This window comes from Anabrus simplex, chromosome X (assembly GCF_040414725.1).
Source record: "Anabrus simplex isolate iqAnaSimp1 chromosome X, ASM4041472v1, whole genome shotgun sequence".
Lineage (NCBI taxonomy): Eukaryota > Metazoa > Arthropoda > Insecta > Orthoptera > Tettigoniidae > Anabrus > Anabrus simplex.
In genome coordinates this window covers 117,730,992-117,752,986 of record NC_090279.1, presented here as the reverse complement: position 1 = coordinate 117,752,986, position 21,995 = coordinate 117,730,992, and the positions used below count along the sequence as shown (strand labels likewise).

At 40.3% G+C, this 21,995-nt stretch overlaps 1 protein-coding gene across 1 annotated transcript in view; it reads left to right on the top strand.

The window, feature by feature from the left end:
• Positions 1 to 21,995, top strand: part of LOC137503076 (uncharacterized) — a 238,538-nt gene that overhangs the window by 55,375 nt on the left and 161,168 nt on the right. Inside the window, exon 2 of the mRNA XM_068230516.1 lies at positions 11,270 to 11,392. The gene's annotated coding sequence lies outside the window, so the exon portion shown is untranslated. The remainder of the gene's footprint in view (positions 1 to 11,269; positions 11,393 to 21,995) is intronic.

Sequence of the window (21,995 nt, the reverse complement as noted above, 5' to 3'; positions counted from 1 at the left end):
ATCTTTACATAACCTATGTGCACGAAGTTAAAGCACAAAGAATACCCAAGTTCAAAGCGTGTACACTTCACCTATCGATTTTGCATGCATCGTCCTTCTTACTAAACTTTTTCCACTAGAGCGTGCAACAACCTTGTAAGTATGCTGCTAACTTAGTATAACTTATACGCATGAACTTATAGCATAAAAAATACTGATGTATAAAAATCTTGTGAACATAGCAGCAGCAGCAGTAAGAATAGCAATGTTTTAAAAGCGTGTACGCATTGCCTATCGATTATACATGCATCAACTAGAGTACAAAACCTCTCCCGCAAGAGTGTGCTGCTATCTTAGCATAACCTATGTGCAGGGATTTAAAGCACGAAGAATAGTTAAGTTTCAAAGTGTGTACACAACACCTATCGATTTTGCATGCATCAACTATCGTACTAAACACATCCCGCTAGAATGTACAACGTTCGCATGTGTTTGCTCTGCTACTTTAGCATGACCTATGCGAACGAACTTAAAGCAAAAAGAATAGCGATCTTTGAAAATCTTGCGAACATGGCAGCAGTAATGATAGCAAGGTTTAAAAGCGTGTACATATCACCTTTTGATAATGCATGCATCTTCTACTAGAGCACGTGACCATCGCTTGTACGTGTGCTGCTATCTTAACATAACCTATGTGCACGAACTTAAAGCATAAAAAATAGTTGTGAGTAAAAATTTTGTGAACATAGCAGAGTGTTTACTACGTAGGTGCAGACATTGAACATTGCATGCTGAAGCAGCATACTACGTGACCGTCACGTCACGACCACGTGCTCTTGTTTGGTAAACATAGCCACGTGCTTTTTTGACAGCTATCTTCTTGACGAACCCTAACCTCACTTTGAAGGACAATAGACCGTCGCTAACCTCACTGCTGCCATCTTTACGGCAGTAAACCTCAAGGCTGCCACCTTATGCATGTTATAGCGCGGAATTTAAAACCCAACAGCAGAACGTCGCTAACCTCACTCTTGCCATCTTGATGGGCTTAAACCTTACTGTTGCTACCTTGGTTATACGCTTTTGTGTTAGTTTACTGTTAATCGCTAAGCTGTTCGCATCATCGAAGTAGAGAGTAACAAATGTCGAGTAGATTTAAAGAAGAATCTGTTAGCAGAAGATAAAAGTCCGTCATGGAAAAACCTATTTCTAGGTATATTTGCGAAGAGTGTGGAAAAGCATTTTCCCGAAGCTATCACAGGAGACGTCATGAGATATCATGTAGGACGATTTTTCAATGCAAACATTGTAGAAGAGAGTTCAAGAACGCATACAACGCTCAACGTCATGAAGCCGCGTGTAATGTAGCTTCATCGGGAACAAAATACAAAGAGCTCAACCATATTCCAGCGAACACTGATTTATGTTTAAAAAGTACACCTCTGCGAGAGATTTTTAATTCTCCCTTGTTGTCTAGGCCTGCTGCAAGTTCTGTTACTGAGCACAAACTTCAAGATAAAGAGAGGCAAGATCATGATTATGATAATTAGGATAATGTTGTTGATCAAAACAGTAGTAAAGGGAAAGTAGAAGAAGAAGAAAATTTATTGCTATTACAGCTTGATGATTTTACTTCATTTCCTAAGCCTACTACACGTTCTGTCGAAGTGCAAACATCTCAAGAAGAGATGCAAGATAAAGAACAAGGAAATTTCAACGCTTCATCGCTATCGAAACAAGTTATGTTTGTACCTAGAAACGCTACTGCTGAAGCACGTATTACATCAAAACAAGTCCCTGCACATCAACTGTCTGCATATAGACTCAAAGTTCACAACAAGCCTCTGTTACCCTATGTAGATATAAGCTACTGTAAAGACCCCAACGTACTCGTAAAACGTTTACAACTGCTAAGAGCCTATCACGATGCTGGTTACACACAGTACAAAGAAGATATTTTTGAAATAGAGTATGAATTACGTCGTGTAGGTATTATTAAGTAAGCGCTTACACTCACTTAAGTCATCCATCTGTAGTATATAGTCGATCGAGTAGCTATATTCGTATAGATTATTTCCCAACATTCTCCCTTCCTTAGGGTGTTAACTCCGCCTCTAGTTGTAGAGCCGGTCTCAAGCCCGGATAAAGAGAGGAGAGGCGCCCTAGCCCTTTAGCCCTTTAGCCCTTTAGCCCATTAGCCCTTTAGCCTATTAGCCCTACAAGGAATGTGCGGTAATTAATCTTCTTAGAACAAAGGTATCCCCTGACATGTTCTAAACACATGTTGTATCGAGTACAGTGTTCGGTTCTACTTATTTAGTGTTCTAAACACTTCAGTCAATGTTCCGATCTCATGATAAAGTTAACGGCATAGAGTGCGGTGTTCGATTCTAGTCTTGTTATGTTTCTTTAGTGATTTGCAAGTCTAAACGTGCATAATGACGTCATCACTGCAGCACGTGCTTACTCTAGCTATCCCGATGCAGGTTTAAACTTGTTCGATAGAGCTATGCCTTGACATAAGAGGAGACCTTAACAGCTTATGTATAGCCGCTATTGTTTAAAGATAGCTGCTGTGAAGAAAAAGCACGTCGAATTTTTCAAATTGCCCGCCACCACATTTCAAAGGTATGAGGTTTAGTGCTGTAAAGATACCTGCACGATGCAAAGCTAGCTTTCTTCATCAGAGCAGCCACCATCTTGTGTAAGCACCTATAGACCGTATCATAAGCAGCTGTGTATAGTCATCGTCTTGTCGCTGCTACCTCCCGCAAGCACCCCTAGGGCGTCTCATAAGATCAGCAGCCATCCTGTGCAAGCGCTCTTAAGCTGTCTCATAAGAAGCTATGTATAGCCGCCATCTTGTAGAAATAGACAGCTGCCAATGCCAAAGGGCCTAAGTAGGAATCGAACCGTCGATCTCATCATTAGACTATGTTTTTCTTGTTCCTCGTACTGCGAACCGAGGTACTGGGCAGAATTTTTTTTGTCCATTTTGCTCTACGATGCATCGCTTTCGAGATATTTAACATTTTGCATTTAAGCCCCAAATTTAATGAATCGAACTAGCACGACCCGTTAGCCTCTAAGCTAAGAGCAGCAGCCATCTTGCGCAAGCGCCCTTAAGGCGTCTCATAAGGAGACGTGTATAGCCGCCATCTTGTGTCCGCCACTTGCGCCAGCATCCTTAGGGCGTCTCTAGCCATCTTGTGCAAGGACCCTTAAGCCGCCTCATAAGAGCAACCGCCATCTTGCGCAAGCATCACTAGGGCGTCTCATAAGGAGCCTTGTATAACCGCCATCTTGCGCAAGCATCCCAAGGGCGTCTCATAAGAACCTGTGTATAGCAGCCATCTTGCGTAAGCACCCTTAAGGAGTCATGTATAGCCGCCATCTTATGCAATTAGCGTCGAGAGAGGACTGCTGTAGAATTTTTCTTTTTAAATTATCCACCACCACATTTCAAAGGTATCTAGCTAAAGATGGCAGCACTGCGTATGACAGGTGACGAATTTACATCTACTATGATAAAGAGGGCAGCACGGTGCTCTCTGGATTAAAGATGGCGGATGACAGCTGTCAAAAAAGCACGTGGCTATGTTTACCAAACAAGAGCACGTGGAATTTGCCGCCACCACATTTCAAACTAAAGAGTGCAGCACTATGCTCTGTTGATTAAAGATGGCGGGTGGTAGCTGTCAAAAAAGTACGTGTGTTTGTTTCCAAACAAGAGCACGTGGAATTTTTCAATTTGCCGCCACCACATTTCAAAGGTATCTAGCTAAAGATGGCAGCACGGTGCTCTCTTGATTAAAGATGGTGGATGTTAGCTAGCAGAACTTTTCAAATTGCCTGCTACTACATGCTTAAGGTAGTAGCCTTAAAGAGGGCAGCACGGTCTTCTGTGGATTAAAGATGGCGGATGACAGCTGACGAAAGTGCCCGCATGATAGCAGCGCGGTGCTCTGTTGATTAAAGATGGCGGATGACAGCTGTCAAAAGAAGCACGTGGCTTTGTTTCCAAACAAGAGCACATAGAATTTTTCAAATTGCCGCCACCACATTTCAAAGATATCTAGCTAAAGAGTGCAGCACTGTGCTCTGTTGATTAAAGATGGCGGATGACGGCTGTCAAAAAAGCACGTGAGTTTGTTTCCAAACAAGAGCACGTGGAATTTTTCAATTTGCCGCCACCACATAGAGGGCAGCACGGTGCTCTCTTGATTAAAGATGGCTGCTGTCATGTGGCATTGCCTGCCACCACATTTCAAAGGTATCTAGCTAAAGAGGGCAGCACGGTGCTCAAAGATGGCTGCTGTCAAAAAAAAAAGCATTTTTCAAATTATCCGCCACCACATTTCAAAGGTAAGTAGCTAAAGAGGGCAGCACTGTGCTCTATAGATTAAAGATGGCGGATGACAGCTGCACGTGGATTTGTTTATCTCACGCTAGTGAGGTTAAGTTGGTAGCACTAAGGTTTAGGCCCGCCAAAATGGCAGCACTGCCGATGACAGGTGAAGAATTTAACATCTACTACGATAAAGAGGGCAGCACAGTGCTCTGTAGTTTAAAGATGGCGGATGACAGCTGTCAAAAAAATACGTGGCTTTGTTTACCACGCGCTAGTTAGGTTAAGTTGGTAGCACTAAGGTTTAGGCCCGCCAAGATGGCAGCACTGCCGATGACAGGTGACAAATTTTACATCTACTACGATAAAGAGGGCAGCACAGTGCTCTGTAGTTTAAAGATGGCGTATGACAGCTGTCAAAAAAGTACGTGGCTTTGTTTACCACGCGCTAGTTAGGTTAAGTTGGTACTACTGAGGTTTAGGCCCGTCAAGATGGCAGTACTGATGTTAGCGATGCGTTGTTGTCTGTCAAAAAGCACGTGGCTGTCAAAAAACACGTGGCTTTTTTTATCTCGCGCTAGTTAGGTTAAGTTGGCACTACTGAGGTTTAGGCCCGTCAAGATGGCAGCAGTGAGGTTAGCGATGCGTTGTTGTCGATGACAGCTGTCAAAAAGCACGTGGCTTTGTTTACAAATTCAAATCTCGCGCCAAAATTCAAATCTCCCGCCAAAAATTCAAATTTCCCGCCAGAATTCAAATTTCCCGCGCCGTGGGAGGAGGAGGAGGCGGCCGAACCCGCTTATTATACTACTGAGATGGTAATATAGAAAGTGAGTTTGAATCAAGGTGTAGTAAAGCTAATGCAGTGAGCTCGCAGTTGCGGACAGTAGTGTTCTGTATGAAAGAAGTCAGCTCCCGGCATCTCCTCTCCATACTCGAGATCAACTTATACACCTGTATTTTTTCGGCTGTGGTGCTCTCAACTTTAAATCGCAACTCAGTCGGCCCACACAAGGATAAATAGGCAGACTCCTAGTTGGTTGTCGCCTCCCCATAAGAACATGTATTATCCCTGCCTCATCACAGGTGTAGACACCAGTCTTTCAGAACATGTCATCCGGACCCAGCTACGAAAAGCCGGCCTCCGAGTCTACGATGTCCGCAGACTCCTGGACCGCGCAACTTCTCAACCTTCCACGCAAGTCTTGGTCTACCTTCGAAACGACGTCGATGTAGCAGTCGTGGAAGTCGACGGAGCAAAAATCAACAACAGGATATATACAGTGGTGCCAACCCCAGACTACATTCTGCAGCAAATGGATGAAAACCCCAACACTCTCCCCACTGTTATTGAAAATCAACCCACAATCCAGGAACCCCCACCACCTCCCTCCGCCATATCGTCCATATCAATAACTACTGCCACTACTACCATCACTACCTCGGCCATCACTCCTACCTACACCTCTATCACCACCACCACTACAACGCACCCATCTCCCATAATGTCAATACCCATCACCCCCCTTAGCCCCTCACAACCTAGTACCCAGCAACCCCCAGCCAACAGAGAAAACGCAACCACCACAGCTCAGCTAGCCAATCAAGAAGAAGCAACTGCCATCCGAGTAGAAGCAACCCGCACAACTCCGCCAGCCACGCAAGAAGAAGCAACTGCCACATCACCAGCACCTCAGCAGCCACCAGCACCGAGTTGTGTCTTACGGGGTATTGACCCAACCATAACCACAAGTGACATCCTCGAGAAACTTAAATCAGCAGCCATCCCAGCCCTCAGAGCATACAGAATATACAACAGGAACGGCCCAACATTCATGGTCCGCATTCAACTCCCATCTGAAGAAGATGTACACCACCTCATCACCACCGGCGTCCGAATCCACTCTCAGTACCACCGAGTAGAGCAATCCCGCTCCCCACCCCCAACCACACGCATACCTTCCAACAACTCCCACCGCCGCCCACGCCCACCTCCACCCCCAACACCTCCACCAGTCATCCATCCACCTATTCCTCAAACCAATTACCTTATACCATCCCTCCCAATACTAGACCTTCTCCGACTACTAGCCACTTCCATCACAAACATCACAACAACCCTCTACTTCCTAACATCCCAACTCTACCTCAGCACCCCGTCCAACCCGCAACTATACCATCACTATATGTAAAACAGTATTGTAATGTCTATATGTATTTGTAAAATTAATCTCATATGTATTGTAAACCTAACATGTATTGTAACCCAATGTATCTCTAGCAAAACTCAATAAAAAGCAAAAGAGCAGGTACTGCACCCTTAGTCAAGAGGCCAAACACCCCCACTTCACCAAACCCAAAGCTCCTTTCTTTTAACTATAAACAACTCCAAATCCCTGAACCCCGCCAAATCTCCTGGCCAGAGAGAAGGCGTAACCTTCTAGGTGGCCCGCCCCTTCCCTTCGGGAAGGGGAATGAAAACTTCCCCCTTGGTCCTTGGTCAGCTCCCGGACGAAACTATCTTTACATCGGTCTGTTTTCAGACCAACTTTGCTTTTCGAGAGCATAAGCTGGGAGGACTCGGGATATCTTATTTATGAGTTAGAAGTAATAGACATGAAATTAGGGAGAATTATTACTTTTACAAACAGGTGGGAGCAATGGCAGGAGGGTACTCAGATTGAGGAGATAAAGGCTAATTTAGGAATGAACTCGATGGATGAAGCTGGTACGCATAAACTGGCTTCGGTGGTGGGGTCATGTGAGACGAATAGAGGCGGATAGGTTACCTACGAGAATAATAGTCTCTATTATTGAGGGTAAGAGGAGTAGAGGAAGACCAAGACGACGATGTTTTGACTCAGTTTCTAATGTTTTCTGGATACGAGGTATAGAAATAAATGAGGCCACGGCACTACTTGCAAATAGAGGATAGTGGCGACTTATAGTAAATTCACAGAGTCTTGCAGACTGTACGCTGAAAGGCATATCTATAATGATATTGCATGCACGATTTTATTTCCGTTAGTAAACGAAGAATTGGAACGTATAGTTCAGTCAGTTGATCCCTCCTTCCATGGCTGTCCACATACCGTACGTTACGACTAATAGACGTGCTGTCGTATTCTTTTTTCTCCCGTGAAGCAAAAGATGTCGAATTAGTGTATTCCCTTCTTCTCATACCCGGAGAGGTTCCATCTCTCTTATACATCCCCTTTGAGCCAGACATAGCGGGACATTGCACCAAGTACTGTTTTTTTTTAATAATTGTCGTCTACTCTGTAGTTGTCATTGGTAATACATCCCTCCCTAAATTCACCCTGTTCTACTGACTGTTACAAATCAAATTTGTTCTTCAAGAGTTTGTTTTAAGTGATTAAACTACATTAACATATATGGTTTTGTTTCGAAGTGCCTCGTATGTTGTTGTATAAGGCGCGTATTAGCCAGTAGTATAGCTTATTCCCTTATTTGTATTACGAATTTTTTTTTTTTTTTTTTCATTGAGGAATCGCCATTTATATAATTTTACACGGTGTCCAGAACCTCTAACACATTGTCGATAAGTTCAAGTTCAATAAATTACTTTTGCGAAATATATAGATCTCAGTTGAGAACGGTAAGAAATTAATACTAATCCTTCTCAGTTTCAGCATTCTACATATTTTTAATATTTAACGTTTTTAATTTTATTTTATTTTTATTTTGTAATGAAGCATAATATATATAACTAGCTTTCTTTTTGCAAGTGCCGGCAAGTCGTGTGTAGTAGCAATATATCGTATATATAAATTTAGTGGAATGAGGATTTTTTCTGAAGAGCTGCGCTGGTGAAGAAATGCAGATGGTAGTTTCAAAAATAAATTACAATATGTAGTGTATAATTTTAATTATTGTTTTGCTGTGTTATTTACCTCTGTGTGCAATTTAATAGTGACTCTGTGAATGTTGAGTTGTTCTTTACACTGTAGGCTTTGACATATGGTAGTAGGGTTCGAAATCTTGAGAGGTTTCCGTTTAAGATATCTGTATCTTGTTATATCAGCGTCGTTATTTAGATTCTTCTAAATCTCATCATAACCCCACAACAGCTACCTATATCCGATATTTACTCATGATGATTTAGGTAGCAATAGGCTGCCTCTCATTCGTAAGATATTTCCTGGTTTATTGATGTGTAAAAGATCTTTAGGGGCAAGTGGTGGTGAGTTTGCATGGATTCGAATCCCAGGATCGGTAGCCCTGATAATTGTTTCCCTGCTTTCCCCATTTTATCATTAATTAACCTTAATAAATGCCGCTGCATACGTAATCTTATTCCTTTCCCATGGACTTGTTGGTGTAACATTAAACTACTAACAGGAATGGAAGGAAAATCCTCAGGAATAAATTCTAGCTGTGGAAACTGTAAAAGGTAGTTATTTGAAAGTAAAACCAATAATATATTAATAGAATAAACTATGATGGCCAGAGCATGCAAGCACGGCACACTTTAGGATTGTCCCCTACGTTGAAATATACAAAATACAATTGATCATAGTTTCCTGAATAGATATGTGTTTACATAGAAATCTGTTCCCTGGCAATGCATAAGAATTGACTCAATTAGCCACAGGAACAAAGCTTTTATTACCTGTAGGAGAAATTGTAGTATTAATTGTTAGTGCAGTATGTTTACATTTAGAGTAAAATATGACGAAGTGAGTAACGAAAACTGCTATTGGCTGAAATGAAGTCCGTGAGGCACTCACTACTTGAGGTATTGAACACAGACAAGTTTTGTACCACCTGGGGAACAAAAAAAAAAACCTGCTAAACATTTAAACCAAGTGTTTTACATGGAACTCCCTTCTATGGGCACTCTGGTAAATACCACTCGGTTGTGTCATTAGACATGACATGGACAGAAAAGTAAAGAAACGACACTTAAGTAAAGGTTGGTAGCATTGTTCGATGAAATGAGCTGACAGCAGTATTGTATACATTTTTTGTCTTCAGTTCAACAGATTCTTTTCCATTTCCAGTCCTCTAGGTTGAAATGTGAATCAAGAATCTCCTCAGTTTTTTCTCTCTCCACCACTCCCTTCCTTCCTTGAGTATTTTTTCTACTTTTCCTCCTCTCTTCTCTGTATTCTCCTTCACCATATCCATTCACCTCTTCCTGGGCGTTCCCCGATACCTTTCTCCTATGACTTCCTCTGTAAATACTCACTTAGGAACTCTATCCTCTTCCATTTTCATCATGTGTCCATAGCATTTCAGCTTGCCTTGCAGTTCAGGGAATTCAATTCTCCCCCTGATTTCTATGTTTCTGATTTTATGTATTCATGTCTTCCCTACTATTCCTGTAAGGAATTTCATCTTGGCCTCTTGGATTCTGCTTTCATCATGTTTTGTTTTTGTCCGTGTGCCTGCTGCATATGTCATAACTGGTGTGTAATACATTGGATGCAAATTTTCTTGTATTCCTTTGGGATGTCCCAGTTATATACTATACATCTCACATTTTGATATACCCATTGGCTTCTTCAGTTCTCTTTCCAATTTCTAAAATATTTTCCCATCTTCTGCAATTATGCTCCCGGTATACTTGAATTTTTCCACATCTTTTAATGGTCCACCATTCCCACTTCCTTCTCTATTACCTCTCGTCACCACTACTACCGTACACTTTTCCACACTTATATTCATTCCATATTCCTATTTCTCCTGATTCCATACAGTATCTTGTTCTTCTGCTTCCATTTCATTTTCTCCCCGTATTACTGTGTAATCAGCAAAGGCCTTTGCCATCTTGGTTACCATATTTTGTTGTATACTTTGTGGATTTCATCTATGAATGTAATGAAGATTGGGGTGGATAAAACACATCCTTTTTGAAGCCCTGTTGCTACTTTGAACCAGTTTGTTTGTCCTATCATAGTATTCATACTACCTACTCACTTTGTGTTTATGGCTCTTAGGTTCTTCTCCTCTCCCTGCCTTCTTTTTTATCAATGCATCCAAGACCACTTCCCGTGGTACACCGACATATGCCTTCTCAATATTGATAAATATCATCACTAAATCCTGCCTAAACTTCCATCCTTTCTCCATCATTTTCGTTAGGTTCAACACATTGGAAAACTTAAAAATTATGTTTATACTGAGTATGGAGCATGACGCCATATAGAAGCGAAACATAGATAATAACTGGTGTGGAGGAAACTGATTCAACCCGTTGAAATGCCATGTTATCAGAAGTTGTTGAAGATCAGATGGATAGAAAATGTCTCAAATAAAGAGATAGTGAATCAGCTTGATAAGAGGAGCATGGTTTGAGAGAGAATTTGATCCTAAGAAGGAAAATTGTGATTGAACAAAGTTCAAGGCACTATGAACTTGCTCGGTTAGTTTTGAAGTGAAGTGCAAAGGATAAAAATGGTGAGAAGATTCCAAGATCTTGGACCCAGGTGATCAGAGTGATATGCAAACGGTAGTGACTGTATTTTCAAGAAATTTTGTGCATTTCGATCAGTCAATGTATGTCAGATTAAAAAAAAGGAAAGTCATCTCGCTGTGTATTCAGTTCCATATAAAAGTATATGTTATATATAGCTATGAATATGATATAAGGTGTCATGTAATACTAGTGGTCATTTGACCATGATCTTGATATCAACAGATATGTTAAATTATATTTCCTGTAGAAGTGGTCACTGTATTAGATGTCATGTAAAACTGGGGTTCCTTAGCTATGATCATAGTATCAGTCGTAGAAAACTTGAGGTCTTACAGGTACAATCACAATATCAATAGTCATGTAAAATTTTGAGGCTTTTTGGTATGATTATAATATTGAGGCTCATATAAAATTACCAGCTTGTTGCTTAGTCTGTTGACAAATAACTTAAGTAGCAGTGACAGCAATAAGGTAATATATTTTTGTGGCCTATGTTTTAGTGTAAGGAAGTAATCAACAAACCCAGTACCTTCTAACTACTTCAGTTGCAGTGTGAAATGGATACGGAAGTAAAGATCAAAGAGGAACCAGCCTGGTTTGAAGGAGCAACAAATGCGTCACTTGTGAGTCTCATTCCAAATAACTTTATAGAGGTCAGAATTTAACCCTTTGTAGCTGAATAAGTTTGGCGGGGGCATAATTTACTATGTAAGTTTCCCAATACTAACACAAGCAGTTACCATTTGTTGCATGGGCATCTAGGCATGGTATGTCTCTGTATTTTTCCTTTGTCTGGGAAGATGTGATAGCGCTACGCAAGGCAGCCAACTCTTAGGAACTACAAACAGCAGTATTGATGTACATCTATGGGTCCAACTGGTGACAGAAATATTGTTTATGGGACAAAGAAAGGGGTTCTGGGGGTCGCCGAGTGGACAATTGGCCTCTAGCATTTACTACCGAGACGGCAGTGCATCATACGTTTGATAGTGGCGAAAAGCTGAATTAAAGCTGTGAGCTTGATAGTGATGGAACCTTGGTTAGGTCCAGCTAGTACCGTAACAAAGTTGTGACAGGTAGTGTTTCAACATCAGGGCATCAGGGCATTTCATGTGCTGAGTACACATTGAAAGACTGTCTGTTGTTTATTGATTAACTCTGTTTATTAAAATTGATTTGTGGAGGGTGTATGGTTATTTTTAATCTGTATGGTTTGGTAATGGTATCGTTGTGTGGTTGACATAATTTCCTATCATACATTAGCCAATTGCTGTGCTAGTAGCTGCTCAACTGAAGGACAATTGTTGGTGCTGGATTTAGTTAGGTTATGCCCGGTAGGTCCTTGGCTCTCGTAGTGAACATAGTTTTCCTCCAAAAGAAATTCTGGGTAAGATTAGCATCTTTTAAACTTCTTTATAATTTTACTTATGTTGGGTGAGTACATAGTAAAATTCTGCCTTGGCAGTTTACTGCCAGTAGGGCACGTCTAAAGCAAACACTCTTATGAAGGCGAAGAAGCAGTGAAAGATTTTGGAGAAAAAGCGAGATATTTCCATAATCATTCTTTTCTCTGTCTATTGCTAATATGAACACAGTCCATTGCAATCTTCTTATTGTGTGACTTTCAGTTCAGTGGCTCCTCATCTGATAGCTTAGAGTGTGACATGATAACGTGCTACTTTCCTGTTGGTGAGTGTGATTCGGGTCCGTTCTAGAGGTATTTGAAGAAGCTGAATTATCCCAGCATATGTCTGTAGTAATACTGGCATGGAAGTGAATTCCTGCACATCATTCTGGCACCTCAAAGTCTTTGAAAACCTTGAAATTTGGAAGAGGGTTGTTCAATGAATAACTGTGACTTGACAGTAATAATCTATTCCCAACACTGTGAACTACTAATTTATAGATGTGATATTTTCCAGGAGTTGCTTGAAGCTAAAATTCTGCAATTTATGCACACTGGTCTCAGAATAAATATGGGCTGGTTGAGTTCGAAATTACAGACACTACAGAAGAGAATGGTGTCTGATAATATTTGAGATACGAGGGCACTGGTATTCAAGACCTCTACCTTTGATATTTCTTGTTATGTTCTATTTTTGGGTACAAACAATAGATTTCACCACCAACAACGATTTCAAGGGCTATAACTGGACCCTACAAGTAAATTTCAACACTAAATAAACTAAGCTATCAAAAAAAACAGATTTCATTCTCACAAAACAAGGAAAAGAATGCCTCGCCATCAAAAATCCCAAACTCTCCTCCCCAAAATTCACAAAATCTCATGTCCTCTTAGACCAATATCGTAGTTAATTTTTAAGGTGTGGCAAGTTAGAATTTAAGCAAATAACTCAACCAAATCCTAAAAAAGCAAATCTCACTTAAAGAAGACAGAAAAATACCAGCCTAGAACTAATTAAAGACATCCTTTGACATCACTAACATGTAAACGAACATACCAATAGATGAATCCATTAAAATTATCGAAAATCTTTATAAAGAAAACACTTCACTGCAAGACACCAAAGAAATTATTAGCCATCTTAGAACAACATGACACCAAAATTGCTTTGCGTTCAGTGACTAAATCTATTGGCAAGAAGAAGGGTTAGCCATGGGCTCACCATTATAAGATATAATAACAAACATTGTTCTGAATAACTCTGAAAACATCTTCTGAACGTGTCAGCATTCAAACGAATCTTACACTGGAGCAGATATGTAGTTGACATCATGTTCATATATGATAATGACACCACTAATGCACACCAGTTATTAAACACACTAAATTGTGTACACAATTCCATCAGCTTCACATTGGAGCCAGAATCTAACAAGAAAATATTTAGACCAGTGGCGGTTCATGCATGAAGGGCTTTTGGGCGCCGCCCCACCGCCTTTACTAAAACACGTAACATAATTTCACTCCGTAGCTGATTATATAAAGAGATGAACAATGTAGCAAAGTCTAACTTATGGTAGTGTGTTATTCAGTTATGCAATGTTATCTTTATTGTTTTGGCTGTAAACATTTCGCTTTTTTATTTTCAAAGACATGGCAAAGGCTGTCTGACCGTCGTATCCGTTCAGCAAGCACGATGTTTTCTCTTTAGTCCAGCACAATATTTTCTCTTTAGACATTAGGCGGTCGGGTGCTGGCAGGAGAGCCCTCAGTAATCTCCTAGAGTTTAACAAGGGTGAGGGGGTGCGGGAGGAGCCTTGGAAGACGATATGGGCTTGTCAGGGGAAGGAAGAATGCTTAGAGCATTTAATACTTGGTCTGTCCGGCAGAGCCCGTAGCAACGTTGCCAACCACTTTACAATGTACCTAGGCCTTTTCCCACACATCATACGTTAACTGTTGTTAGAGGTTAATTCCAAAACTGTTTACAAAACAATGGATTCCATTAGACTGACTATTTAAACAATTCAGTTCTAAAAATAAGCTAAAATAAACATTTAAAATCTAATCTTAAGGTGGCGGCACTATTTGTACGTTGGTCACATTGCTTTGAGATTTGAGGAAGCTGAAAGTAATTCTGACGTGCATTGTTTATTTGTTCCCGTGAATGTCATTGTCGTTTGTGATCAGTGAAACAGGAGTAGCCGTGAATGCAGTAGCTGTTAGCCGGCTAATGTGTGTGTGTTTAAATGCCATTGTAGTGTAGTGTTGCTGTGCAAGCGTTCAGTAGATAAAACTACGGTACCATAATAGTTTAAATAATAATTGTAAATTCTACTTTCAGTTTTAAGTGTCGTTTTAATATCTTCATTCGTGTGTTTAGTACTTACCTGCCCATTTGAAAACTAAATGTTACAGTCTTAATTTAGGAAGACAAGGAAGATGAATTCTGTAAATGGTATTTTAAGTAGTGACGTGAATTTAAGTTTTGAGCATAGGATAGAATTAAAGAAATTAGGGCCTCCTCGACCGAATTTAAATATTGCACAAGAACAGAAGAGTTACAAGAATAGAAATACGTATTCTAGGAAATTCAGTCCGTCACTTTATAAGCAGGCTGACTGGCTGTGCGGATGTGAGATAAGGAATGCGTTCTTCTGTTACTCTTCTTTAGCAATGAATGTCGTTGACGCTCCATGGACATCAGTCGGGGTATCAGACATAAAACACCTAGGTGAAAAAGTGAAAAAGCATAAAATGAGCGAGAAACATATAAACGCTGAAATTGAATTTGCTATGCTTGGTAGAGTAGATATTCGATGCCAAGTAGACAGTGCATACAGACTTAAAATTAAACAATCAAATGTACAGGTTTCGAAGAATCGATACATTCTTAGTAAATTAATTGATGTTATTAAGTTCTGTGGGAAGTTTGAACTAGCGCTCAGGGGCCACGATAAGACATACACGTCTGATAACCCAGGCATTTTTCGAAGTTTAGTCAATTTAATGTCAGAGCTAGACAGCACACTGAAAGAACATATCGAAAGAGCAAATAACAGAGTATTTGTTGGGTTATCTAATACCATACGGAACGAGCTTCTGAATTCAATCTATGCCGTGTGCCATCAAATTATTTCGGAAGAAATCTCTCAAACAAATTTTGTGGCATTTCAAGTTGATGAAACCACCGATTGTTCCACCTTATCTCAACTCGTTTTTGTTGTACGGTATGAGCTGGGTAGCAAAATAAATGAAAGATTCATAAGTTTTGTGGTGCCTGATAATCACTCAGCAGAAGGCATTACCTCTGCATTATTCCAGAAGTTGGAAAAACTTAAGCTGGACCAAACTCCGGACAAAGTCATTGCGCAGACGTACGACGGCATTCAGTAATGAGTGGAAGGCAGACTGGCGTTCAAACAAGGGTCAAGGTCGTTTACAAAAACACTCATTTTGTGCACTGCTACGCGCATCAATTAAATTTAATTGTTGAGCGATGTGCTACTCAGAATAAGCAGGTCAGGATCTTTTTTAGTAATTTAGAAGGGTTTTCATATTTTTTTTCAAAATCTGCGAATCAATCTGCTGTTTTGGACGAAGTGGTAAAAAGGCGCATCCCAAGAAATGCCGCCACAAGGTGGAACGTCAAGGCACGATGTGTAAGTACGGTTTTTATGTATAGAAATGAAATATTGGAGTGTCTCAAGAAGATCGCCGATGACAATAATGACTATTCGACAGTGAGAAAAGCCGTTGGCCTAAGGAATCTACTGAAGGATCCCGATTTTCTATTCGGGCTAGAGCTATTCTCTAAAGTTATGCCTCACTGTGACTTTCTATTCAACGAGCTTCAGCACCGCGAAATTGATAGTATAAAAACTCAAAAAAGTATATCTGATTTCAAGTTATCGGTGCAACGAGTCAAAAACTCTCTCGATTACGACCATCACTGGCTTAATGGCACAGACACCACCGATGGAAATCCAGCAGGCTCAAGTCAGAAACGCGCACCGTTTGAAGATAATAGAAAGATTGCAGCAAGAGAGGTGTGCGATGTTATTTTATCCGGGATAGAGGACCATTTTTTGTTCAGTGACCATCTGTCTGTTGCCAAACTCTTCCAGCCTAGTTTATTTCCAAGGTATAGGATACTGTTCCCGCAAACTGAATTTTAAATTGCTGCTAGATTATTTCCTATTAACCAAATTGAACTAAGGCATGAATTCTCAGTTTTATACGGCAGAAGTGATTTTGCTAACGCTTCAGGTGCCCTAACTCTTCTGACATGCATTTGTGATAACAACCTTGAAGTACTTCTTCCCGAGTCAATTAAGTTATTACAAATTATTTGTACAATTCCGATGACAACGTCAGAAAATGAAAGGTGCTTTTCTACACTGAAAAGGATTAAGTCGTTCACCAGGAATACCATGGAGGAAGACCGACTTAACGTGCTTGCTATGTGCTCCATCGAGAAACAGCTGTTGGCAGTTCCGAACTTCAACGAACTTGCCATCAACCACTTCTCAGAGCAGAAGGAGAGGAGAATGGATTTTGTATACAAGCAAGTCAGCTAAGGTATCGTTACCTACTTTCTTGTATTATTTCCATGTGTATCTTCATCCCATCATTATCATCATCATCAAAGTACGAACTTATTTATAATAACAATTGACTGACATTTCATAATCTACTAGAATTGTTTTTTGGATACCGTTGTTGAATTTTCTTATTAGTGGTGTTCGCTCTGATGGCTTCACACTTCACTTCACTTCACTTCACTACATGTGTTGTAATATATTAGCCTATGTTTTTTTTTTTAACCTCAACCTGAAAAGTATATAGAGTCATGAATTTAGTGGTTTTGTGAACATAAGTATATGTTTATTGTCGATGTTTTAAGGGTATGTAGATTGTAATGCTTCCGGATTTGCGATGCTTTAAGTTTCTATGTTTTTCTGCTTCGCAATATTGTCTGATTTTCGCTACGTGATCGTTCTGCCTCGGAAGAAGATTCATACAGTATTTAGCCAGTGTCATCGGATTATTATTATTATTATGATTATTATTATTATTATTATTATATTTCATCTACAATTATCGTGGTGTTGGACAGTGAAAACTGGGCCATTGGGTGGGGGACAGCCCTGCCAGAGTAAAATGTCATGAACCGCCACTGATTTAGACATCACAGTCAGCAGGAATACAGAAGACCCACTCAGACGTTGCATGCTATTGATGATGAGTTGAACCACCCATACACACTCAAAATGGTAAGACTGAATACAATGATACACAGAGCTATTTCCATACCAATGAGCACAACAGATTTGAAGGAAGAGATACAACAAATCATGGAAGAAAACAACCACCCTCCAGGAGCAGTAGATAAACTATGAAATAAACTTATGAAAAATCCCTAGGAAACCACCATTCCTGGTTCTTAACTACATTATAAAGAACACATAAAAAGTAGCAAATATCTTCAGGAAACAAGGTTTTAAAGTAGCCTTTAGGGTGAACAACACACTGCAAAGACACATCAGCAAGTGCAAACTAAACAAAAAAGGTCCTTTCTGAAACTGAGGAGTCTATGAACTCAAGTGCCAAGAACATAACTCCAGTACCACCTATAAAGATCAGCCGGGCTGAGTGGCTCAGACGGTTAAGGCGCTGGCCTTCTAAACCCAACTTGGCAGGTTCGATCCTGGCTCAGTCCGGTGGTATTTGAAGGTGCTCAAATACGATAGCCCCGTGTCGGTAGATTTACTGGCACATAAAAGAACTCCTGCAGGACTAAATTCCGGCACCTTGGCGTCTCTGAAGACCTTAAAAAGTAGTTAGCGGGACATAAAACAAATAACATTATTATGATTATTATTCTATAGATCAATTGAAACATAATTTCCACACAAGATACAAACACTGCAAAAACTGCAATCAGATATCATTGGAATTCATCCTTCGTGGAGCACATATAAGACAGTTCACACTATTTCACAGACATCAACACAGATAAAAATTTGTACACATCAAAACTAAAAGTAAATCCTTAAATATAAAGGAAGCAATTAAGATCTGCATAGTGGAAAATGGTAACGTATCCAACTTAAATGACCATTCACACTTAAAAAATTCCCTGCTCATTGCTCTGTTTACATGATATCTGGACAACATATACCCATTAAATTGGCATTTATCAAAATAATATCCAATTGATATTCTCTATCTCAATTCCATACTTTATTTACATAAAATTATTAACTTGCATTCATCCATATTACATAAAAGTACATTATAACATGAAGTAGGTTAATAACCTTCTCGGGGCCGATGACCTTCGATGTTAGGCCCCTTTAAACAACAAGCATCATCATCAATAACCTTCTCTCCCCTCTCTAGTGTTGAAAGAATGTTCCACAGCACTTCACTCGCTTCACCTTATTTCCCCCTCTCCTCTCCATGGTACAGTATACCAAATTTTAACATCCAGTAGGAGGGGACAACAATGCTCGGCATGCCCCTCCCATGCTTCCTTTCCCCTCTCCATTAGCAGTGTGCTAAACCTAAAACTTTCCATTTGCCTCTCCATGACCACAGTCCTTGAATAGTATTTGGTGAGAACAGATTAGCATCGGCAGTCTAGATGAGTTCAGAAGTTTTTCGTTATAGTAATACTTGTAAATTTCTTATTTGTGAATACTGATTCCATACATGCCAACTTTCCCGATTTAGGCGGGAGACTTCCGATTTTCGACAGTTTTTCCCACCTCCCAATTGTTCCATTATTTCTTCTGATTTTAGCTTACTTTTTGTGAACTTCAAAATTTTTTTTCAAATCCCGCCATCTCAGCTTTGTACGCCTGCGGCTGCTTTCAAATGAAATATCAACGTTTATTAATACGAGAAATGCACATGAATGTGAGTTGTTTATTGAAACCTGTATATTGCGACGCGTATATCGATTGTTGATCTCTCGTTTTGGCGTGCTATGTTCATGTTCATTGACATCAGTCTAGTCGATTCTAGAGACTAGTCGCTAGATTTGAAGTCTTTTTTTAGTAATTTAGTGACAGAATTTCAAACATAGTGTCTAGTGACTTTTCTAGAAATATTAGGAACCATTTAGAGACAATTCTGGCGAATTTTAACTTATTACTTAATAAAAAAAGCATTGTGCTTCAAAAAATTGTGCGGGCATGTGATGCATTCCGTAACTAATGGCATCTGAGTGCATGACTGATGTGTGAAACATGAGTTCATACTATTTTCGGAAGACCTATCTCACAGACTGATCATCTCACTCACGTACTTCCTGTGAGGCAATAGAGATGTGTAATTTTTGGCTTTGTAGCCTTGTATAGCAATATTGGTTGGTTTTTGCTAGTGGCTTAACATCACACCGACACAGATAGGCCTTCGCAAGTGATAAAAATCATTGTTTTCCGTATTGAAGATACTGAATGTAGGATGCTAAAAGGTTTGTTTTATCACCTATTCAATACATTTTTTTTAGCATCCTACAGATAGGTCTTACGGCGAGGATGGGATAGGAAAAGCCTAGGAGTTAGAAGGAAGCGGCCATGGCCTTAATTATGTTACAGCCCCAGCATTTGCCTGGTGTGAAAATGGGAAACCACGAAAAACCATCTTCAGGGCTGCCGACAGTGGGATTCAAACCCATTATTTCCTGGATGCAAGCTCACAGCTGCACGCCCTTAACCGCATGGCCAACTCGCCCGTTCACATTCGGGTTTTGAGATAATGAGTGGTATAATATATACCATAGTACTCCTGTGTTGCACAAGGCATGTAGAACAGCAGTTTTGACAAATTGTTTTTCCTGATTTTTCCTGACTTTTGCATCAAAATCTCCTGATTTATGGTTTTGAAAAGTTGGCAGGTATGTCAGATTCATATTACCACTAAACTCTCTATCACTGACAAGTTTATGCAACATAAACAATACTGTGTATATATATATATATATATATATGTTTTATGTGATTTTGTAGACTCTGAGGTTGTTCCTATAGAACAAAACATGACATTCTTTGTATAATAGTGTGTATTTTATGTTAAAATTGTTGTGTTTGACAGACTGAAAAGTTTTTATGTTACATTCAACTAAGTCTACAGTGGAAAATATGGCCTCATTCTTAAGAAACTCTCCATTTTGTGCATCTTTTTTTTTTTCCTTTCCTTAGTTCGGCTACTATTCACTTTCTTCTATGTTGAATGGCACAAGTCAGTTTATTGTAAAATTTTATACTTTAATTCACTTTTGTTAGTAAATTAGCTTATATTAGAATTATAGGTTTTGATCACAGTCCCTTCTGCACCCCTGTAGTGTTGACGAGGTTTTATGAATCCAAATGAGTAATTTAAAGGTCTCGTAGTACGAGGGCCATCCGATAAACAAGTTTCTCTATTTTACAAAAAATACAAGCAGGTTATATACACCTGTAAAATCATTTCTTTTCATTCCATAACTCGTACACTACTTCCCCACACAGTCACCATTTCAGTCCATACACTTTTAATATCCTGGGAGTAGTTTCTTGATACCTTCATCATACTGGGTCGGTCCTGTCTCTGTAGCTGGCAGTTCACCTCCGCTTCCCCCTCTTCATCAGTTGCAAACCGCTTATCTCCAAGGTGCAACTTGAGTTGTGGATAGAGATGGAAATCACTCGGGGCAAGTTCCGCAGAATAATGTGGATGAGGAAATAGGCCCCATTTCATGTCCTGCAGAAAATCCTGTGTCCTTTGAGCTGAATGGGGCATGCATTGCCATGAAAGGGCAACACTTTCTGAGACAGAAGAGCAAGACGTTTTTCTTGGATTGCAACTCTGAGCTCTGTGCGGACCATGCAGGACCCCTCAGCTGTGACCACAGTGCATCAGGGCAGTCAGTCAACCAGAACAACACCCTTACAGTCCCAAAAGACAGTACCCAAAACTTTGCCTGCAGAGGCTGAGGTCTAACGGGGCGAGTTTGCCGTGCAGTTAGGGCCGTGTGGCTGTGAGCTTGGATCCAGGAGATAGTGAGTTCGAACCCCACTTTCAGCAGCCCTGCAGATGGTTTTCTGATTTTTCCATTTTCACACCAGACAAATGCTGGGCCTGTACCTTAATTAAGGCCATGGCTGCTTTCTTCCCACTCCTAGACCTATCCTATCATCATAAGGTCTATCTTTGTCGGTGCGATGTAAAGCCAGTTGTATAAAAAAGATGCTGAGGTCTTGGCCTTTTTGTTTTGCATGTTCGCCAGGTTTGTTCCATAGCATGCTTTGTCGTTTTGTTTCAGGAGTTGAATTTTGCACCCGGTTTTCATATCCAGTAACAGTGTGGGAGAACTTTGATTTCCCTCGAAGCATTTGCAGGAAAGTTCAGGGTACCTTGATATGTTGTTGCTTGTGAGCATCAGTAAGCAAATGTGAGACCCACCTTGCACAGGATTTTTGATACTGCAAAACATCGGACAGGATCATTGCAGTAGAGGAGTGCCCATATTCTGTACCTGGAGGCAGTATATTAATTATGTGTACTGACATGTTTATCTTCGTCCACCACATTCCAAACTGCAACAGTGGCTGTATTGCCTGTAGCAGTAATGGGCCTGCCGCTGCGCTTGGCTTCATGCACATTTTGCCATCCTGCTAGGAACCATTAATGTCAGCATGCATCTTTCAGCATAAACTTACACCAAATGGTGGTGAATATTGATAGCCATTTCATTTTTCATCATGGAAATGTTAATACTTTCATGTTGTAGCTCCGTGGCAGCAGGTGCCATACTAGCGATCGTGGAGCAA